We start from the raw sequence: 15,337 nt of genomic DNA on the forward strand, positions 1-15,337 counted from the left end.
GGTTATTGAAACGGGACGTACAATAATGGATTTCAGTATCTTAGTTCTGTGTCTTAGGATATAGACCAGAGATTTTTTTTTCTTTCACTATACATTTGCGGCCAGCAGAATCTTTCCACATTTTACTGGGTTCTGGAAATCATGGTTTGCTGTCTAGTTATTTATTAAAATGCATTGAATAATTACTTTTATCGGCAAAAGAACTTAGTCAATTAAGCCTGACTTGAAACTAATGTACCATCTTATACCAACCTTTGGATCTGTTCACAGTGTGTATTCCTTAATAGTTCCTTCATTTCTTGTGTTCCCCCAATCCTAGACCCTTTCAATAGGATGCATTTTCTCACCCCGTCTTGCATACCATCAGCCTGTATCATCAACCCAAAACTCTCCACTTCTACATTCAACTCCCTCCCTTGATCCCCTTAATTCCTTCATAAACCCCTACCTGGTGCTCTTCACTCTCAATCTCATCCTTTCTCTCCTCCCAAGAGCTCAATCCACCCAACTCCTTCATTAACTCCACCACTTCCTTTCCACACTTAACTCCAACCTCCCTCCCTCCCTGCCTCCCTCCCGAGAGTTCAGTGTCCTCAATCTCTGACCTCTCCCCCACTCTCAGCTTAAGGTTCATCTCCAACTTGGCAACACTGATGAGGTGTGGTCTCAGGGGAACACTTTAATTTATACCAGCCCACTCAACATTTGTGTCTTGCTCTTTCCTGCCTTGTAACCGTGATTTTTGTTTAATATTTATCATTCTGTCTATACTTGACCTGTGTTTCCTTTTGCAGCCTGTATCTGTTGTTCTTGTTACCACCTGGCAATTTAGGTAGGTCTAAGTTTCTCTCTCTCTCTCTCTCTCTCTCTCTCTCTCTCTCTCCAATAATTAGATTTCTATTTCCTTTTTTGCTCGTCTTCTTTCTGAGCCAATCTATTTTATTATCATTATTATCAATAAATGGCTTATGCGTATCACTAAGGAGGCTAGTGGCTTATGCTTCCCTATGTCTGCTGCTTCAGTGTGGCTAATTGCGTCTCCCTCTTCCTAACCGAAATATTTACCTGTCACTAGACGAACGGGTAAGGAGAGAAATGTGGCAATTCAGCCATTGATCACTGCAACATTTTCACAGAGTACTAGAAAACTAAAATTCTTCTAAAATGATAAAGAAGTAGGAATGGCAAAAGTGCACAGATAATAGGTGAAAAAAGCACAGAAACAAGAGAGCATTCAGGATGGGAGGAGATTTGAAGACCTATACCCATTACTACATTCCACACTTTAGCCACATACTTCTAGCTGGTGTAATGTAGTAATGCGTATAGGTCTCCCACTTTCCTCCTATTCTGAATGCTTTCTTATATTTATGCTTTTTTCATCTCTCATCTGTGCATTTTTGCCATTCTTACTTCTTAGCTATCACTTTAGAAGAAATTATTTGTTTTCTTGTTTACGATCTTTTTGTGGATGTATAATTATGATTAGGTGTACGCAGAGATGATTAAGTGTAGTGGAGAAAGCGGAATGAAGTGCCTGTTGGAGATGTGTAAGAAGGCATGGAAGAGTGAAACTGTGCCAGTATAGTGGAAAAAGGCTGTGATTGCACCCCTGTACAAAAAAAAAAAAAAAAAGTGAGCGAAATGAGTGCAAGAATGATCGTGGCATAAGTCTCTTGAGTGTGGTAGGGAAGTTTGATTTTGCGATTCCCGCGATGATTAGCAAGACTTAGCGAGTAGTGTTGCACATGAAGAGCGAAGGTTTTTTAGTCCATAAGCTTAGAACTGGATTTTGCAACCGTTTTCGCACGAATGCTTCTATAACCCACAGGAAGGGACGCCAGTTTGAACCTGTGTCATTCCTATTCACGGAGTGCTACCGCACTCCGTGATACTCTCATGGTCCCTCCTTACTCCCATAACAGTTGCAGCTCTGTCTACGTCTTTCGCTGTTCCCTCCACCCCACCCCGGCCAATTTTTTTACCCAAATGCCCAACACTTTCTCTCTTGGAGGATACATTGAAATAAACTTTCACTGCATTCACCATTAATTACACAAGCCTTTCCCCCCAGTATATTTTAGTGCAACTTTTTCGTAAAATGTTAACTTTTTTGTCTTCTTTGTTTTATATGTCTGTATTATTTCTCTCACTACCAGAACACTTCATCCCATTTTCTCTGCCACCAAACGATTTATTTGAATTCTGTCTCTTCCTATACTTTATTCCTTCAAAATACGTAACTGCTTGCGTTTTATATTTATTCTCCTGCCTGTCGTTTCCCCTCTCTTTCTTTCTTTTTCTCGGCACCAGAGCGTAATTTATCCCAAAGTCTTTCTCCCTGCAGATTATTAATTCAGGTCTTTCCTGCTGTCCTATGTGTCTACCATTATGATACATGGATTTTTCTGTAAAATTTTGTATTCTGCATGCGTCTACTGTAGGTCTTTCTTTCTTCTTTTTTCCTTTCTTTCTAACTTTAATTAATTCTATAGACCTGTCTTTATCTTTTCTTCCATTCACTACGACAGTGCATGGTAGGGTACTACAGGCGATTCTAGTGAAGCCAGAGGACCTCTGGTAGGAAAGGGGTTAATGAAAGTTATATTTAACTCTTTCCATTCGAAGGCTATCCTAACCTGAATAAAATTTTCTACCGATGACAGGAATAAGAAAAAGACGTCCTCGTAGTGAAATATAATAAATTCTAAGACAGCAAAGGCCTACATAAAAAAAAAAATGTATGAGTTGTGTAAAGGTGCCTCCTAGATTACCACGTCCCCTTCCTGAAGCCATAGACTATATACTATATTTTTGCAACTAACAAACGATTTATGGAGCTTAGGAGAGTCCCCTAGGAGTGAAGGGGTTAATGAAAGCAATATCTATCTCCTCTAACTCGTAGGGTATGTATTGAGGTAAATAATATTATCTGTTGGTAGGAGGAATAAAACATGAATGGCTTTTTGGGGTGACAGTCTTACCCTCATTCAGTCCAATTACATACCCTGTATAAGTATTCTTATTTTTTGCTACATTTAGAAGAATTAATTCATCTTGGCAAGAGGTGTCAGGATGTGAAGGGACTGACGGGGACAGTTTTAAATCCTACATCAGTAAATGGTTTCTACAAAGTTTAAACAAGTGGTGCCAGGCATAACAAACCTCGCCCGACAGCAGTTATTTTATTGCTGTTAGATACTTAATCGTTACTGCCATTTCTTGTCAGCTCACATTTAAAGTCTAAGGTAATGACACACGTGTTTTCAAGATAGGTCCTCTAAAAACCCGTGATCTTGCGTTTGACCTTTAAAGGTCACTCAAGGTCAAAGGTCACAGTTCCAAATGAAAGCCCATATGTGACTTTCAATATCTTGTTAACAGTAAATATCTCAATCTTAACGAGTTTCGAGTTATAACTCCCTGAATATCCTTGACCTTGAGTTCGACTTTTCAAGGTCGCTTACGGTCAAAGGTCATAGTACATATTAAAAACCCATATTGGACACCCTGTATGTTGACAAGAGTAAATATCTGTCTTCAACGAGTTTCAAGTCATGGCCCCCTGAATATCAGTGACCTTGACTTTGACCTTTTAAGGGGTTACTCAAGGTCAAAGATCTTGGTGCCAAATGAAAGCCCATAGCACGAGTTCCTGTATGTTCGTAATAGTAAATATCTCTATCCTCAACCGGCTTCAAGTTACAGTCCTTTGAAAATCCGTGACCTTGATTTAGACCTTTCAGGTTCACTCGATTACCGCCAAAACTTAATAACTTTCTTTGGGGACTAATGCCCACATATCCTGAAACTTTCACGTAATTTAATTCAACCGTTTTTCTTAATCTTGTTAACAAAGAAAGAAACAAACAAACCAGACAGAAAACAATACCTCTCCGGACTCTGTCCGGGCGAGGTAAAAATGAAAAACTGTCTGTAGGTAGTAAGAAAAATAGAAACAATACGTCAGCCAATTAAAGGAGTTAACTACGCTTCTGCTACACGCCTGGCTGTTGTGTGGCAGTATTTTGTGTGACATAGGAGCCTTCGCAGAACCTATCCCTTATTGATTCATTTTGCATATTAAACTTTATTTTCCTGTGCACCATTTATATCTGTTTAATACTGACATAGCTTGCAACAGTGAAGCAGGAGAAGAAAATGAGACGTAATATGTACAATAACTCGCTAAGGAAGAGGCTTTATGAAATCTCCAAAGCCTCTTAGAATACGGCCTTATATACAGATCAGGCTGGCTTTGTTTCCCTTACGCCCTGTCATCGGGTTAGTCGGTTCCCTTTAACAGAGGAGATACCTGCACTGGAGAGACAGTCGCAGAGTGGTGGAGCAATAAAGGAGAGAGAGAGAGAGAGAGAGAGAGAGAGAGAGAGAGAGAGAGAGAGAGAGACAGACAGACAGACAGACAGACAGATAGACAGACAGAGACAGAGAGACAGACAGACAGACAGACAGACAGAGAGACAGGTAGGCAGGCAGGCAGGCAGGCAAATAGGTAGGTAGAGAGGTAGGAATGCAAGTCTGGGAGTCTACTAACCCTTTGATTATTACTGGCACAGTTAGGTATATCGTTTCCAGGTTTTATTTGCCCACGGGATATATCTAACAGCCAAACGATTTCTGTCTTTTATTTCAGGTAGTAGCACTGGATTCTATCATAAATCAATCAGATACCAACCGTACTCCTGGTGGTCAGACGGGTTAAGGCACATCACCCAGTTGTGGTCCAAAAGATCTTCAATCCTTGCAATGACTGGAGTGTTTTGCTCACATAGTGGTTCACAGCTAAGGGTGAATGGATACTGTTACGTTAAGTGTCTGAAGGGATCCCGGCTTTAGTGAGAACTTTATAATATATTCCGGCTAGCGTTAGACGGTTTTATTCAGATACGAGAAAACCGCAATGGCAAATGAGTAAAAACCTGCCTCGACTAGCGTTTTGGCCAGGAACGGAGATCTCTGTATATTATTCCTGCTGAAGCCCAGAAATTTCCTTTAACCCGGGGAAACCTACCACAACAAGAGTGTTAGCTCCTTCCCGGGGAATACGTTTATGTTTTGCTTTGTCACTACAAGACAGTTTTATCAGTCTCATCTGTCTCAGGAGAAATCCTAGTAGTAAATGAGGTAATGAAATCCGGATGTTTGTACCCATGTTCAATAAGCTGCTCTTAAACTTAATATTCATGTTCAGGTGATAGCAAGAGTATAAACAATACGAACTGACGATTTCATACATTTTGAGGCAGGTTTCTTGTAGTGACCGAGATTGTGTAGTCTATGTTTAATTTCTGTAATATGATAATTATTCAGCTGACTGCATGCATCTGGTCATGGCGAGAATAAAGGGTGAACTACGTCACCGTACCGAAAGGACCGAGAATACGACTACAGAACTCTCTTGAAACAATATTCACTTCCTTGCCAGACATAATCTGTCCTCACCTATCGTACGGCTATGACTTGTCCCTGACCACCTGACGGAACTGGGCCACTTCCACAACTAATACTATCCCGTAGTTGTATGAAATTTGATGAGCCTTTGTTATGATGAAGGAGAGTCCCTGTTTACTAGTACGAGTATGATTAACCATTCAGTCTGACGTCACCTGACCATCAACCAAGCTGCAATGCATCGTTATCATGCTACAGTAACTAAGTCATTGTCATCTACCATGCGTTATTAAGTTTGCTATGACTAGACTGTGTTGCCCAGCCCATCCACACCATCCTGCCGTGAACTAATGCAGTTTATCCAAACCAAACCTCAACAACACCTATCAGACCCTCACGTAACCTGTGGTGGCCTAAACTAAAATAATCTATCATGACCAAATGTATCCTAAACGAACCAAACCCAATCTATCTTACCTTAACTCATCCTAACCTAGCCTAACACTTAACTTCTTTTCCTACCTTACCCTACCCTACCCTACCCTACCCTACCCTACCCTCTCATAACTAAACTTAACTTAAGGTATGCTAACATATCTTATTATAGCCTAACCCTACTAAACATAACCAAACTTAGTCTTAACCTAACCTAAGTCATATCCCTTATACTAACATGACCTAACATAATCTATCCTCACTTTACCTTTCGCAATCTAATCTAACCTATTCGTACCTACCAACCCTAATCATGGTTAATGAAACTAAACCAAACCTAGTCCAACCTAACCTAACCCGGTTTCACTACGGTGACCTGACTGTCGCTAGACACGCAATGGGGCTATTACGTGAAGGGAGGACTACGCTGTCCTCCACCTAGCCATCACCTGCACCTGTACCAACTGCTAAGGCAATAGTTCACTCAAGTACAAATAGCGAGTCGGGGAAGAAAAAAGTAAAAGTTTGTCAAGAATACTCTAGGAATTTTTTAAAGATGGAATATTAACTATGTACGTGTCTATTTCTGTACCTAAGTACAGTATGCCTGGCCCGTAGGTATGCGTGTGTTTATATATGTTCTTGCGTATGTATTCACATATGAGTGTGTGTGAAGGCACAACAATGCCAACTGTATTGCACGATTGCAAGGCAGGCCTTGAATGCTAGGAACTGGAACGGGGTGGCAAGTTTAAAAATTAAATTCAGACCACGTACATGTGGGTAAAGATGGTTTGATAGAATGAGCAACGTCACTATGAGAGAATTGTGGAAGCAGACTTAATATAAGGGATAGACACACCAGGGTTTGTTACACCAAATGTGATATAAAGAAAAGGTACACCAGGTTTTGTTAACATGGTATGTAGCATGGAGCGAATGGGTGGTACAAGATTGATTCAAGAAACTGTTAGGGTCACAAGTAGAGGGACTGAGATGAAGGGGGAGGACAATAGAAGCGGAAGGTTGGTGTGAACCGGACAGTATATCGTTGTGGTTTGAGCATCTAGGAGGTAAGGGATGTGATTCAAGCAAATCAACTTGGCATGAAGTGACATGCAAGAGAACAACTTGTCAGTGATATAAAACATGGAGGAAGTTAATCGACTCGGGTAAACCGTAACTCAACAGGACAAAGTTGTGGATGATTTAAAGCTGCTTTGTGTATGACACTTCATGCGACAGCTGAGAGACTGAGCGTGAGTGACTGAGGTTGCTTGTCCTGTTTCGGATCACCACTACACTGAAGTGGGTCGTGCAACAGCCATTCTTTTAGTTGCCTGTTATCACCGAACAACCCATACCACTCACCGGAGAGATTTCAGAATGACCAAAAGGAGCATGGTGACATCCTTCCCCCAGTCTGACTGCTCCAGGGTCATAATGAGGATTGAAAACTGGGTGTATAAATAGGGCCCAAAGACCAAACGACAGATATCCCTGTGGAGGATACCACTGCCAGTCAGATCCCCAAAACCTCATCACAAAAGAATGTAAGCAAAGAACATGCTTGCATTTTTGTTTTGTGGAAGGAGTTGCGTGAATATAATTTCTCCCCAGAATATGTACTCTTGATATATCTTTCTACCCAGAAGTTTTAAATGCTTGCGTTAGGAAGCGAGACACAAGTGATACGTGATGAAGAATGGCAGGTGGCTAATTCACCTCAGCAATGCAATTAATCACCCACTGCTCATGAGTTTGAAGATTTTGCCAAAGAAAAACATTTCATTTGGGTCACATCCATCATAATTAACTGATTTAGCACTGTATGACTTCTGGTTGTTCCCTGAGTTGAAGCTCACGATTTGCGTGATGTACCAGTTGACCAGTCTTTTCATAGAAATGCTTCTGCTATTGCGTCAGATGTACATGCAGGTCCGTCGAGCTAGACAGGCGTGAACGAGTTACTTTGGGTCCGAGGATGTCGACGAACGACTGACGGTGATGTGTCACAAGCAGAATTTGTATGGGCACAGAGCAGAGTCTGGATTCTCGAACGGGCCAGGATCAAGGGTTACTGTTGGTTCCTTGGTATCTGATGGACGTCCAAACAGACTGAAACTGAATTATGAGTCGCAGAGTTTTAACGTGCAAATGCGTGATGATTGGAAATTGCTGTTGGTACTTCGGTGCCCGATTGGCGACTTGATGAGCTGAAACCAGAGTGTAAACCTTGTTTCAAGGTACTCGATAAGGACCATGATAAATCTGGAAGAAGAATGAAAATATTAATAGTCTTCTCTCAGAAGCCTGTTTTGGGCCCTGCCTAGGAGGCACTATCTTCAGGAAAAGCATCGGGATTTTCACTAGAAAACTGCATCAGCATCTACCGCCACAGGTCATGGCCACGCCCAGGTCTCCTGTGTCGCAGCTGGTATCGTCATTGTCCAAGCCCAGGGCAGAGTCGATAAAGTAAAAACTTTTCTTCAGCGGCCTTGAGATCTCGTATGCAGTTCTTGTCTTGTACTTTCTCTTTCTCCTTCCAGATGCAACGGACTCTGCTCGGACATGGTCAGGTAGGAGAGGTTGAATTTATATTTCACTGGCAATGAATACGTATTTCGCAGTAATGTTGTCAGTATCACAAATACATTCTTGTTCAATATATTTCGACAAACGAAAAGAAAATGTATTTGCGCTGTCATTACACTTTCTCACTATTTTTTTTTAATGCCGTAATCCATGTTTGCGCTTAACCCCGTCTGTATCCCAGTTCCCCTTCCTTCTCCTGGCTCTGCTGCCCGGCCAAGCACTTGTACCCTGTTCTCTATCACTGTCCCCCTCTCACTACAGATTAACTTGTCCCCAGAGCCACATCTCACACCCTGCCCTAATTGCTTTTACAGACACATCATGATTCTGGATTAAGATATACTGTACACCACTTTTACAATGACGGGCTTCTCCCACGACTGTCTGGGGATTTCGAAGGATGAAATATAGAAATCACCGTCGTGCCCAAGAAATTAATCTTCATACCACTGACAACGCAGTCCAGATCAGAAAGTTCTTGTGTAAATGTGCAGTTAGTTGTTCCTTTAGTCTCGAGTCCGTATCAAACATAAATTAACAGCTGGCAAACCATTCAACGATTATACCATTATCAAGTTGAAATGACGATATCAACATCATGTTTGATATTTCACGTGAATGAAGAGTGCTTCACCAGAATTCGATGCATCTAAATAAAACGGAGTTTTAGAAAGAAATGAATTAGATGGAGCTTTGCTTATTTCACTTGAAAACATCATTCGAGCCTGACACATGCTAAATTCCACTAAGAAAATTTAAGACAAATGATATATTTCCAATAAAAGTCCAGTATCGTTATTTCGGCTTGAACATATTATAATAAAGCTAGTGCTTGCCAGCACAAATTTGCAGGGCTAACTACTAGCCTTTCCATTACAAGATGTTTGCAGACACCATTATCTTTGTTTCCATACCATTATTGAGCCTACAATGACCAAGTCTGACCCAAAATTCGAATAAATGTTTTTCGCATTATTCCGTTTTGCACGCGATCGCCATTTTCTTCTAATGCTTCCTGGACCCACCCTGACCTAATGTAAAAAGAATTTGGTTGATATCTAATACCGTTCTCGTGAAACAGAGAAAAACACACAGACAGACAGAAACATATATAGCTTGACTTCATTATTTAGATAAAATTTATTTGTTCAGAATCCTAGGCGTGTAAATGAATCATTGCTGAATCTCAGTCAGCCTTAGCAAGCCGGTATTTGTAACTGAACCGTGTAAGCACAGCCCAACGGCAATTCCGGTCTGATGTACTGAGGCGAGAGTGGCGTGTACCTTGCCAGGATTGGGCACTGCCTCACGGTAAGCGGACGCACACGCGTAAATCAAGTGTTATGATAGGCTAATGTGCCTAGTCTGAGCCATGTCCTCTTCCCTGCAGTACGGTGGTACGACCAGAAGTAATTATTGGGCGGTTCACTAGTGCTATAATCAAGCCTGTACAGCATTCCTGACGGTTTAAAAGTATTTCTTATGAGTTCATTAGTACCGGTTCAGTAGCTGAAAAATATTAAGATATTGTTCAGGGTGAAAAACGGCACTAAATGCCATGCTGCAATATATATATATATATATATATATATATATATATATATATATATTACGAGGATGAAGGAACCAAAGAACATGAGCCCGCAATAACAGTTCCCTCCAATATATATATATATATATATATATATATATATGTATATATATATATATATATATATATATATATAGAGCTATATATATTGTGTGTGTGTGTTAATTGCCGGAAGCTAACTGATTGCTACACTTTATTTCATCAAGAGTTAACTAACGTTTTGTAAGGTTAGACTTTACAATTGTTTTATGGCGCCATATAATTTTATTCAGTAGACAAAGATCCCTGCGACACTTAGTGATGAAAGTGGATGGTGTGAGTGTGAGAGCGTGCCGGGGTGAGGGCCAGGGTGGGGGAAGGCAGATATCCCATAACCCAGGACACTAGCTAACATGGCCTCCCCTCCAATAAGCCAGAGCTGTGGCGTGTTCTCTTCTGGTGGTACTGGGAGGGGGGAGGGAGGGCCAGTAGTTTTGGTGGTGGAAGGAGTAAGAAGGATGATACAGAAGGCAGAAATTATGGGGAAGTTGGAGGTGGAAAGCACTGCGTGGGAGAGGAAGAAAGTAATGGGTGGGAGCGGTGGGGGATGGGGAATGAAGTGGGTAGGGGAGGGGAATCAAGAGGAATGGGGAGATTTGAAATAATGGATGTTGGATATCGAAATTACTGGGTTGGAGAAGAGTAATGTATGGAGCGGTTGGGGTGGGGGTAGGAATGAGAGGGGTAGGTGAGAGGAAAATGAAGGGCGGCAAGGTAGGTGCAGAGTAAGTGTTAATGAACATGAGAATTGGGAACTGAAGGAAGTGGGAGGTGAAAGTGAGTTAAATGGGAAGGAGTCAGGAGATGAGAAGTAGAAGGATGTAGTGGGATATGATTTTAGAGGATGGGAGATAAGGGAATTAAAAGGAGGGAGGAGGTGGGTAACATTGGGTCAGGAAGATAGAACCTGAGGTAGGGATGGAAGGTCATGGAGTAAGGAATGGGAAACATAGGCGTGGGGAGGTGGGAAGTGATTGGTGAGGTCAGGGAGAGGTAGGGCTGTGGAAAAGTGTGATTGGAATATTTGAGAGAGAGAGAGAGAGAGAGAGAGAGAGAGAGAGAGAGAGAGAGAGAGAGAGAGAGAGAGAGAGAGAGAGAGAGAGAGAGAGAGAGAGAGAGAGAGAGAGAGAGAGAGAGAGAGAGAGAGAGAGAGATTTGTGTGTGTGTGTGTGTGTGTGTGTGTGTGTGTGTGCAGTGCTTATCTGTTTTACTTTATTTTGCACAGGAATATTTTGAATTTTTATTGAAAAAGAAAAAAACATAGTCTGTCTGAAAAATGGTTATTCTTTGAACAAATAATTGGCCTAAAGAGCCAGAATCTAGACTGGTTTATTGTTAGATGCCTGGACACTGAGCGTTTAGAGGACTGAAGGCAATTAGCAGATTGAAATAAAGATTTAGAAGGACAGTTACAGAAGTGACTAGTTGCACATACGAAGAACTGAGTTTAAGTGTTTACTCTCGCATTTAATAGCTGGACTGAAAGGGAGTAAGAGCACGTTATTTGACGGGTGCTTCACATCTGCCGTAAACGGGGAAAGATACTAGCAGAAAGTTCAGAACAGTGATCACTGAAAAGCGATGGAAGAGGGAAAGGGAAGCAATGTTACAGCCAACTCTGACCATTTTTGTTAACCCATAGTGAAATGAAAAAATCGAAGTGATACAGTATATTGGCATCTTTTTAGATCTGGAGACCTATTGAGTTAACTCAGTTTCTTTGTTCTTTCTTCCTTTCTTTCTTTTTTCTTCTTCTTCTTCTTTTCTTCTTCTTCTTCTTCTTTTCTCTTCTTCTTTTCTTCTTTCATTCCTTCTTTCTTTCCCTCGTTCAAGCACTTTTCATTTTGTTGTCATTCTCTTCTTTCTTCAACAATTCGCTTAAAACTTGACAAAATTGTTCTCTGTCTTATTCTTTGCAACAGTTATAACTATTAAATTGCTGGAAAGAGTTCAGTCGGTCGAGTTAGTACATCCATTGACCTACATTACTTGAACTTCACTGTGGTCAGACATCTCGAAACGAACAGATATTGATTATGACAGGCTTTTATTTAGTTTAATTTAGATGGGACAGGTTTTGAAGGCTCCCAACTTTATATATATATATATATATATATATATATATATATATATATATATATATATATATATATATATATATATATATAGATATAGATAGATAGATAGATAGATAGATAGATAGATGTGTGTGTGTGTGTGTGTGTGTGTGTGTGTGTGTGTGTGTGTGTGTGTGTAGGTACTAATTTCTTTAATATGTTTTCAATATCTCTCATACTCTAAACACAAATCAAAACATCTGGAGGGAGTTTGCTCATTCGACTCAGAGCTTCGCATATTCCCAAGAGTGCTTGTATATCACTTTGGGAACCAATAGTTTGGCGTATCCTTACTGCATCCAGCCGGTTATAATTAAATTATTAAGAAACTCTTTTACTGGACGGATTATTGAAGGCTATTTTTAACCCATCCATTTCTACAATCTTTCTCCCAAATTTAAGTAAAAGTTTCTGAAATTTGCAAACATAATAATAAAGCAATACGTTATCTAAATTGTCATGGCCAGAGGTTCATTTGGTCGTGCACCCTGTTGAACTGCAGGACCTTCACCTACAGTCCACCATACCTTTTCTGGGTGATGGGAAAGGAACTGAGGGACGTTTGTATAACCAGGCACTCGAGCCGTCAGGGTATATCAGTGCCACCATATGACGGCACCCATGTCTAGCATCTGTGATTTAAGCGAACGGACAAAGCATATTTTTTCTGCCAAATCTGTTTAGTTGATACCGCCCACTGTTGGTCTAAGGCAGGGCTCTTCAACTACCCTAGGAGTAGGGCAGCATCATGAAACCCGGATTAACAAAAGGGCCATATATGATTTAACCTCAATTTTTTCACTCTGTCTAAACATTTATACACAGAAGGAAACGAGGAACTCATATAATATTTGCATTTACTTTTACCGCTAAATACATAAATAAAAAGGAAAACACAAAACCTTCTGTTTTATTCTTGTTTACTTGTTTATTTTCGTTCATCTTAGTCGGTCAAAAGGCCTAACAAAAATGATTCAAGAGCCGGATTTGACCCGCCGGCCGCCAGTTGAATAGCCCTGGTCTAAGGGTTAATGAAACAGGATGTGCTAAAATGGGCGTGATGGTTGGGAAATGGTATTATACACTCAGTCTATCTATCTATCTATTGCCAGACGCCTCAATCCCGTTTGGGGTGGCCACAAACAAATCGCCTCCAAGTCGCCCTGTCCCCCGCCATTTCACTACCCTGCTCCCAACTCACACCCCCCTCTCTCATATACCTCTCCACCCCAGTATTCTTGTCAAATAAGTAGACTTTCTCACATCTCTTCCCTACCGACTTATTTCTGCCAGAGCCATATTCCTATTCTTTTCTATCTTGTCTTTGCCATATATGTCGATTTAAATATAAGTTCAGTCATTACTCAAACCTTCGAAATCCTCGGCCCCATCTCATGGACAAATAATATGCCTCGCGGGCATTATCAAGTGCATTTTTGTTTAGGAATCACTTGGACAGGAGAATCAATTGAAAATACAGAATGTTCAATTGAATGACAAGAGAATGGAAGTGTGGGCTCTTTATTTAGGGTATCTAGCTACAGTTATCCTACTTCAGTTTTTCATTTTCTACTTCTGAATCCCACGCCATTTCTTAACATAATGATGAGAGTTGTGATGATGATGATAAAGATGATGCATACTAAAAAAAAAAAAGAAAAAAAGAAAGAGGTGTTAAGAATACGGTTCACTGAGATTGTGTTCGCCTCAGTGTTAATCTTGACTTTAATCTTTCCTATTTTTTCCTTAATCAATCTGTGTCCTGACTGACCCTCTATGACCTCTGACCATGATGTTAATTAGGCAGCCTGGGGTCCGGTAAGTGAGGTTAATTAGCAGGTCAGCCCTGATTAGAATGGATGTGTTAAGGTGGGGTGTTGAAGGCCTGTTTATTTATGATCTCGACCAACCCTTACCCATGGCCAAACTTTACATTGCGCTTAACTCTTATATTTTCCTCCTCCTCCTCCTCCTCATCATCATCATCATCACCATTATCATCATCATCATCATCATCATCATCGCCGTCGTCGTCGTCATATTCATCATTTTAATAATTTTCATATCCATCATCATTATGTCTGTCACCATTATTTTCATCGTCATCGCCAGCATAAATAGAAGTCCTGTTATCATTTATCATGTAGGCAAGAGGGATCCCGACACAGAAATATCATGAGGCAAAAGCAGAAGAAACTTTTATCAGTGCCCAGGAGAGTGGTGTATACCTCACAACCTTGCCATTCAAGCCTTCGAATACATAACTTACAATTATTTTAATCCTAGCTCTTACTGAACATCATTCTAATAACTCTTTATCCTCTCAATTTCTTCATCTGAGAGCTGAAAAAAACATTTTCGGCCCGACTTGAATCATCTTTCGATAATTGATATCCTGATCCTTATTTTCATTTTCCAAGGAGGCTCACAAGCAACTCTGTCTTTCTAGTTGATTTATGTTTATAGCATGTTAATATTCCGAGTTGAGTACACCGCTTCCCGTCCGATCAGCGAAGTTAAGCAACTTTGGGTCTGGTTAGTACTTGGATGGGTGACCGCCTGGGAACACCAGATGCTGTTGGCATAACGTTCTCCCTACGTGTCAAGTGGGGTTGGTGGAGGATTAGTGCCCCTCCCTGTAAAACAATTAACTCTAAGCCCTTGGCCACGCCGTTTGGGATACATGGCGTCTGGCAATGAATGAATGAATAATTTTTATGTATGCTAAGTTTATTTCATGAACATGTGGATAGTACAATAAGACTATCTGAATGCAAAAAGAAAAATAAATCTCTAAGATGTATCAGAAAGCCTCCTAACTTCACGATCTAAGGAAGATGCATTGGTAACTCTCTCTACCTCACAAGAGTATTACCCCTGGAGTCTGGCTATCAGTTACCTTCTGTGATTCCACACATTCTTCCATGCTTCACTGTACACCATACTATCCAGCCTTCTCACACTGTCCTCCCACTTCCTATCATACACTTTCATCATCCTACCATACATACTTCTCATTTTAACCTCTCCTTCCATCCAGGTATCTCACTATGCAGTTTCCATTTATCTCCCCATCCACATTCTTCATCAAACTCCACTGTCAGTCTTCTCAGTCGAGTCTTCGCCTGGCTTTCTTATCTAATTTTTC

The 15,337-nt window shown here is 40.7% G+C and overlaps 1 pseudogene; it reads left to right on the forward strand.

The window, feature by feature from the left end:
* The first annotated feature begins 14,658 nt into the window (after positions 1 to 14,658).
* On the forward strand, positions 14,659 to 14,773 carry LOC145405717 (5S ribosomal RNA; annotated as a pseudogene).
* The last annotated feature ends 564 nt before the right edge of the window (positions 14,774 to 15,337 follow it).

Source organism: Coenobita brevimanus, chromosome 67 (assembly GCF_032717465.1).
Source record: "Coenobita brevimanus isolate Jiangsu-jjx chromosome 67, ASM3271746v2, whole genome shotgun sequence".
Classification (NCBI taxonomy): Eukaryota; Metazoa; Arthropoda; class Malacostraca; order Decapoda; family Coenobitidae; genus Coenobita; species Coenobita brevimanus.